The 8,333-nt window shown below is 37.8% G+C and overlaps 1 non-coding gene across 1 annotated transcript; it reads left to right on the top strand.

The window, feature by feature from the left end:
• Positions 1-7,473: 7,473 nt before the first annotated feature.
• LOC122235202 lies at positions 7,474-7,579 on the top strand. The gene has a single exon (XR_006213327.1). It is a non-coding gene; the product is annotated as a U6 spliceosomal RNA (small nuclear RNA).
• The last annotated feature ends 754 nt before the right edge of the window (positions 7,580-8,333 follow it).

The following is an 8,333-nucleotide window of genomic DNA, read 5'->3' as shown; positions in this document are numbered from 1 at the left end:
AATTTTGATTGGGATTGCATTGAATGTGTAGATAGCTTTGGGTACTATTGACATTTGGACAATATTTATTCTTCCAATCTGTGAGCAGGGAATGTCTTTCCATTTCTTTATATCTTCTTCAATTACCTGCATAAGCTTTCTATAGTTTTCAGCATACAGATCTTTTACATCTTTGGTTAGATTTATTCCTAGGTATTTTATGCTTCTTGGTGCAATTGTGAATGGGATCAGTTTCTTTATTTGTCTTTCTGTTGCTTCATTGTTAGTGTATAAGAATGCAACTGATTTCTGTACATTGATTTTGTATCCTGCAACTTTGCTGAATTCATGTATCAGTTCTAGCAGACTTTTGGTGGAGTCTATCGGATTTTCCATGTATAATATCATGTCATCTGCAAAAAGCGAAAGCTTGACTTCATCTTTGCCAATTTTGATGCCTTTGATTTCCTTTTGTTGTCTGATTGCTGATGCTAGAACTTCCAGCACTATATTAAACAACAGCGGTGAGAGTGGGCATCCCTGTCGTGTTCCTGATCTCAGGGAAAAAGCTCTCAGTTTTTCCCCATTGAGGATGATGTTAGCTGTGGGCTTTTCATAAATGGCTTTTATGATCTTTAAGTATGTTCCTTCATCCCGACTGTCTCGAGGGTTTTTATTAAGAAAGGGTGCTGGATTTTGTCAAAGGCCTTTTCTGCATCGATTGACAGGATCATATGGTTCTTATCTTTTCTTTTATTAATGTGATGTATCACATTGATTTGCGAATGTTGAACCAGCCCTGCATCCCAGGAATGAATCCCACTTGATCATGGTGAAAAATTCTTTTTATATGCTGTTGAATTCGATTTGCTAGTATCTTATTGAGAATTTTTGCATCCATATTCATCAGAGATATTGGCCTGTAGTTCTCTTTTTTTGTGGGTCTCTGTCTGGTTTAGGAATCAAAGTAATACTGGCTTCATAGAATGAGTCAGGAAGTTTTCCTTCCCTTTCTATTTCTTGGAATAGCTTGAGAAGGATAGGTATTATCTCTGCTTTACACGTCTGGTAGAACTCCCCTGGGAAGCCATCTGGTCCTGGACTCTTATTTGTTGGGAGATTTTTGATAACCAATTCAATTTCTTCGCTGGTTATGGGTCTGTTCAAGCTTTCTATTTCCTCCTGATTGAGTTTTGGAAGAGTGTGGGTGTTTAGGAATTTGTCCAATTCTTCCAGGTTGTCCAATTTGTTGGCATATAATTTTTCATAGTATTCCCTGATAATTGTTTGTATCTCTGAGGGATCGGTTGTAATAATTCCATTTTCATTCATGATTTTATCTGTTTGGGTCATCTCCCTTTTCTTTTTGAGAAGCCTGGCTAGAGGTTTGTCAATTGTGTTTATTTTTTCAAAAAACCAACTCTTGGTTTCGTTGATCTGCTCTACAGTTTTTTTAGATTCTGTATTGTTTATTTCTGCTCTTACCTTTATTATTTCTCTTCTTCTGCTGGGTTTAGCCTGCCTTTGCTGTTCTGCTTCTATTTCCTTTAGGTGTGCTGTTAGATTTTGTATTTGGGATTTTTCTTGTTTCTTGAGATAGGCCTGGATTGCAATGTATTTTCCTCTCAGAACTGCCTTCGCTGCATCCCAAAGCGTTTGTATTGTTGTATTTTCATTTTCGTTTGTTTCCATATATTTTTTAATTTCTTCTCTAATTGCCTGGTTGACCCACTCATTCGTTAGTAGGGTGTTCTTTAACCTCCATGCTTTTGGAGGTTTCCCAGACTTTTTCCTGTGGTTGATTTCAAGCTTCATAGCATTGTGGTCTGAAAGTATGCATGGTATAATTTCAATTCTTGTAAACTTATGAAGGGCTGTTTTGTGACCCAGTATATGATCTATCTTGGAGAATGTTCCATGTGCACTCGAGAAGAAAGTATATTCTGTTGCTTTGGGATGCAGAGTTCTAAATATATCTGTCAAGTCCATCTGATCCAATGTATCATTCAGGGCCCTTGTTTCTTTATTGACTGTGTGTCTAGATGATCTATCCATTTCTGTAAGTGGGGTGTTAAAGTCCCCTGCAATGACCACATTCTTATCAATAAGGTTGCTTATGTTTATGAGTAATTGTTTTATATACCTGGGGGCTCTGGTATTCGGCGCATAGACATTTATAATTATTAGCTCTTTCTGATGGATAGACCCTGTAATTATTATATAATGCCCTTGTTCATCTCTTGTTACAGCCTTTAATTTAAAGTCTAGTTTGTCTGATATAAGTATGGCTACTCCAGCTTTCTTTTGGCTTCCAGTAGCATGATAAATAGTTCTCCATCCCCTCACTCTCAATCTAAAGGTGTCCTCAGATCTAAAATGAGTCTCTTGTAGACAGCAAATAGATGGGTCTTGTTTTTTTATCCATTCTGATACCCTATGTCTTTTGGTTGGCGCATTTACTCCATTTACATTCAGTGTTATTATAGAAAGATATGGGTTTAGAGTCATTGTGATGTCTGTATGTTTTATGCTTGTAGTGATGTCTCTGGTACTTTGTCTCACAGGATCCCCCTTAGGATCTCTTGTAGGGCTGGTTTAGTGGTGACAAATTCCTTCAGTTTTTGTTTCTTTGGGAAGACCTTTATCTCTCCTTCTATTCTAAATGACAGACTTGCTGGATAAAGGATTCTCGGCTGCATATTTTTTCTGTTTAGCACACTGAAGATATCGTGCCAAGCCTTTCTGGCCTGCCAAGTTTCAAAGGAGAGATCAGTCACGAGTCTTGTAGGTCTCCCTTTATATGTGAGGGCACGTTTATCCCTTGCTGCTTTCAGAATTTTCTCTTTATCCTTGTATTTTGCCAGTTTCACTATGATATGTCGTGCAGAAGATCGATTCAAGTTACGTCTGAAGGGAGTTCTCTGTGCCTCTTGGATTTCAATGCCTTTTTCCTTCCCCAGTTCAGGGAAGTTCTCAGCTATAATTTCTTCAAGTACCCCTTCAGCACCTTTCCCTCTCTCTTCCTCCTCTGGGATACCAATTATGCGTATATTATTTCTTTTTAGTGTATCACTTAGTTCTCTAATTTTCCCCTCATACTCCTGGATTTTTTTATCTCTCTTTCTTTCAGCTTCCTCTTTCTCCATAACTTTATCTTCTAGTTCACCTATTCTCTCCTCTGCCTCTTCAATCCGAGCCGTTGTGGTTTCCATTTTGTTTTGCATTTCGTTTAAAGCGTTTTTCAGCTCCTCGTGACTGTTCCTTAGTCCCTTGATCTCTGTGGCAAGAGATTCTCTGCTGTCCTGTATACTGTTTTCAAGCCCAGCAATTAATTTTATGACTATTATTCTAAATTCACTTTCTGTTATATAATTTAAATCCTTTTTGATCAGTTCATTAGCTGTTGTTATTTCCTGGAGATTCTTCTGAGGGGAATTCTTCCGTGTGGTCATTTTGGATAGTCCCTGGAGTGGTGAGGACCTGCAGGGCACTTCCCCTGTGCTGTGGTGTATAACTGGAGTTGGTGGGCGGGGCCACAGTCAGACTGGTATGGGCCTTCTCTTCCCCTCTCCTAGGGGCGGGATTCACTGTGGGGTGGCGTGGCCCGTCTGGGCTACTTGCACACTGCCAGGCTTGTGGTGCTGGGGATCTGGCGTATTAGCTGGGGTGGGTAGGCAAGGTGCACGGGGGCAGGAGGGGCAGGCTTAGCTCGCTTCTCCTTAGGTGATCCACTTCAGGAGGGGCCCTGTGGCAGCGGGAGGGAGTCACATCCGCTGCCGGAGGTTTGGCTCCGCAGATGCACAGAGTTTGGTGTTTGCGCTGCTCGAGCAAGTTCCCTGGCAGGAACTGGTTCCCTTTGGGATTTTGGCTGGGGGATGGGCGGGGGAGATGGCGCTGGCGAGCGCCTTTGTTCCCCGCCAAGCTGAGCTCTGCGGTCCGGGGGCTCAGCAGCTCTCCCTCCCTTTGTCCTCCAGCCTTTCCGCTTTCTGAGCAGAGCTGTTAACTTATGACCTCCCAGACGCTAAGTCGCGCTTGCTGTGGGAACACAGTCCGACCGGCCCCTCCGCTTTTGCCAGCCAGACTCAGGGGCTCTGCTTGGCCGGCGAGCCTCCCCTCCACCCCGGCTCCCTCCCGCCAGTCCGTGGAGCGCGCACCGCCTCGCCGCCCTTCCTACCCTCTTCCGTGGGCCTCTCGTCTGCGCTTGGCTCCGGAGACTCCGTTCTGCTAATCCTGTGGCGGTTTTCTGGGTTCTTTAGGCAGGTGTAGGTGGAATCTAAATGATCAGCAGGACTCGAGGTGAGCCCAGCGTCCTCCTACGCCGCCATCTTCCGGAACTCTGCTTGTTTCTTGACTACTGTAAATAATGCCGCAATAAACATAGGGGTACATATATCTTTTCAAATTCGTGTTTTTGTTTTCTTTGGGTAAACACTCATAAATGGGATGACTGGCTCATGTGGGAATTCTATTTTTAATATTTTGAGGAATCTCCATATTGTATTTCAAGGTAGCTACACCAATTTATATTCCCACCAACAATGCATAAGGGTCCTTTTTCTCCACAGTCTTTCTAACACTTAATAATTCTTGTCTTTTTGATAATAGCCATTCTAACAGGTGTAAAGTGATATCTTATTGTGGTTTTGATTTGCATTTCCCTGATGATTAATGATGCTGAGCATGTTTTCATGTGTCTGTTGGCCATTTGTATGTTTTTAGAAAAATGTATATTCATAGGGTGCCTGTGTGGCTCTGCTGAGCTTCCAACTTCAGCTTAGGACATGACTTCACGGTTGCTGAGTTCAAGCCCCACGTGGGGCTCTGTGCTGACAGCTCAGAGCCTGGAGCCTGCTTTGGATTGGGTCTCCCTCTCTCTGCCCCTCCCCCACTTGTGTGTGCATGTTCTCTTTCTCTCAAAAATAAACACTAAAAAATGTATATTCAAGTATATTATATATAATTTTGTCATATTTTATTTTTAATATACTTTCTGTTAGCTTAGCAGTTATTTTACTTTTGTGTGTGTGTTTACTCTAAAATTGCCTTGTCAAATAATAGCCACTAGCCATGCATAGGTATTTAGATTTGCATTAAAGAAAGTTGTGTTGACAGCACTGCAGAGGTTACAATATCCATCCTTTGCTAAGGTAAATTAGTTTTATCATTTTACATTAAACTTTACATTATCCTATTTACTCACCTCCATTTACTATTCATTTTAATTCAATATATATTTGAAGTACCACAAGACACTATTATATAACCAGCTTTTATTCATATTTACCTGTGCATCTGCCTTTTCTATTACTCTGTTTTCACTATTTTTGCATTACTCTATCTTTTCATCCATCTTCCTTCTGCCGGAAGAATACTCTTAAGTGTTTCCTTTAGTGTGAGTGTACTGCTAAAGAAATTCTATTAGTTTTGATTATGTAGAAATGCTTTTATTTCACCTGTTTGAATAATATTTTAGCTGTGAATGGAATTCTAGGTTGGCAGTAACTTTATTTCAGTACATTGAAGATATTCTGTTGTATTATGGCTTTTATTTTTTCTGTTGGAAGTCTGCTCTTGGGGCTTATTGTTGTTTCTCTGGAGTCTATCTTCTCCTACGTCTGCCTTTAAGGTTTTATATTTTCAGATATTTTAGTATGCTGTGCCTAATGTAATTTATTTTTTTTATTGTAGATGCAGAGTCCAAATTCTTCTTAAGTTTTGTGGGGTTTTTGTGTTTTATTAGTTTTGAAAAATCTTCATTCATTACTTCTTCAAATATTGCATTAGCCCCACTTTTTCTCTCATTTAATTCTGCAACTTTCATGTTTGTAAGAATTTTCTAAATATCCCCTTAGTATTTTTTTCTTTTTGGTATTTTTCCACCCTTTTTTCTATTGTGCTTCAGTCTAAATATTTTCTTCTGGTCTCTCTTTCTATACTCTAATTCCCCTTTCAGCTATCTCTAATATGCTATGATATCCATTTTATGAGATCTTCAGTTACTCAATATTTTTCATTCTGGAGTTTTTATTAGCTTTTTAAAATGCTTTTCAATCCTTTGCTAAAATTTCCAAATTTTGGTTTATTGTCTTGAATACATTAAATGTAAATTCCAGGTCCGTTAACTATTATTCATGTGTCCTGAGTCTGACTTTATTAGCGGTTATTTTTCTTGGTTTTGAATTTTATCTCCTCAGATAATCATTTAATCGCTTCAGTTGTTTCTGAAGCTAAATAAATTATCCTTATTTTAATATGGATTAGAATTTTATTCACAACCAAATTAATTCCTTTTAGAACTTAATCTTTTGTATTTTAAAGCATACCTTTAGGTAATTTCTCCATCTGCTTTGCAAAAGTCTATAAAGTAAGCAATTCATCTAGCATATGTATTCTCTCTGATTTATGTTCTCAGTATCAATAACTAGGAAAAAAAAAAAAACAAATGCCTTGTGAATGTTACTTTATCTGTTCAGATAGGCTTTACATTAACGCTATTTGCTACAACCTTACATATATTTTCAAGACATTTGTCACATTTTGAAAATTTTAGGCTCTATCCTATAATTTTTTTCTTAACAAATAAAAATATCTACCCTCTGAGTAGCCCTAGCATTATGGTGAATAAAAAAAAAAAGATCTGCAGTTAGCATTAAGGTAGATTTTCACTGTGGGATGAAAAATTTTAATTGTTCTTAATGACTTCCTTTTATATGAATTATTAGTTTTAAATATTTAACTTTTTTATTATTTGAAAAACAGAAAATATATGCCAAGAACCTTTTTTGAGGAAAAAGAGAAAGTTCTCCAAATCAATTCTTCTGGCACACAAAACATTTCATAGTACCTAATCTGATTTTATACAATTACCTACATTTTCTCTTTGAACAACTTACCTTTGCTCTTTGGAAATCCCTGGAAAAATCAAAGAATACAATATAAGGAGGGACCATCACTAAACATCAAGGTCAATAACTATGACATAACAATCTACATTTGATGGCAAAGTTCCTTATAAACTAGTCCTCTTCTGGCTCATTTTTTTTACTTGATCTCTATCACCAAACTTCCTCTGATTTTTCCTTTCCAATTTTGTCTTAAATCTGCAAATTCCCTAGTGCAAAGATTTGATTTTCTGAATTTAGGGTTTCACACTCTCACTCAACTATTCGTATACAGTACAGAGTTCCCATTGTGAAGGGAAAATGAAAAAAGCCATTTCCTTGGACTTTATGCCTTTAGGAGCTCTTAATAGCCCTTTTATAAAGTAAAAGACAGCTTGACCTAATATTATGTGTATTTTCTCCTCCTGCACTAAAATTCTTTCCTCTTCTCCATTTCTCCCGCCACCACTTTGAGTGACTTTCCACTCCATTGTCTTTTCTTTGTATTGCATACTGCCACTTTTAAAAATTCACTTTTATCCTTAACTAATGTGATAAGTCTTTCTTCCCTTGTACACATTGTCCCTCAGCTATATAATAATAAACTATTCTTATGCTCACATTGACAGCACATGTACTAAAATTGAAATGATACAGAGAAGATTAGCATGGCCCAGCACAAGGGTGACGTGCAAATTCATGAAGTATTTCATATTTGGGGGGAAAAAGAAAAATAAAGTATTCTGATTATTTTTGCTTCCTGAACCTTCTTTTCCTATACCTTTCTAATTGTAAATCTGGGCAATTGGAGAAAATTTTGCCTCCCTTACAAAGTTTCTCAACATACTGAAATTCTACCTATGTACATGTCTCATTATATGCTTTTTAGAGCCAGCATATTAACATATTTGAGGTGCTCACCAATTATTGAATGAATATTTCTACTGCCCAAGTGAAGTATTTTATACAATAACAAAATATTTAGACCAGTCCCTCTAACTCTCACATTTACCTTTACACTTAGAATTTGCCAATATATTAATCAACTAAATTGTAACATTGAATTGTTTAAGCTATCTCTAGCAGCCATTGGATTTCTGCATGAGGCACAGTTTCCTGACAAAGGTATTCCAGCAAAGTAACCCATCTGTTCTCAATTATTTTCCACATTTGTTTCATATTCAGCATTCATTGCCCCATTCTTAAAGTTTACATCATTTAATTTATTCTTGATATGTGCCTTATCTCTTATGAGGCCATCTTCTGTGAATTTCATTTGGCTCACAAGTTGTCCTTCATATGGTATGCAATCTTTTTTTTTTTTCACCTGTAACTATTCTGTGAGGTCCATTCTTCTTTGAAACTTCCTTTACTACTTCTGATACTAGGGAAAAAATTAGATAAATAACCAGGTATTGAAATGCTTCTTCTCAACCTGCGATTTTATCTGCAATACCAAGGTAATCCATATGC

This window comes from Panthera tigris, chromosome F2 (assembly GCF_018350195.1).
Source record: "Panthera tigris isolate Pti1 chromosome F2, P.tigris_Pti1_mat1.1, whole genome shotgun sequence".
Taxonomy (NCBI): Eukaryota; Metazoa; Chordata; class Mammalia; order Carnivora; family Felidae; genus Panthera; species Panthera tigris.
The sequence above is the reverse complement of the archived record's forward strand: the minus strand, read 5'-3'. Positions and strand labels throughout refer to the sequence as shown.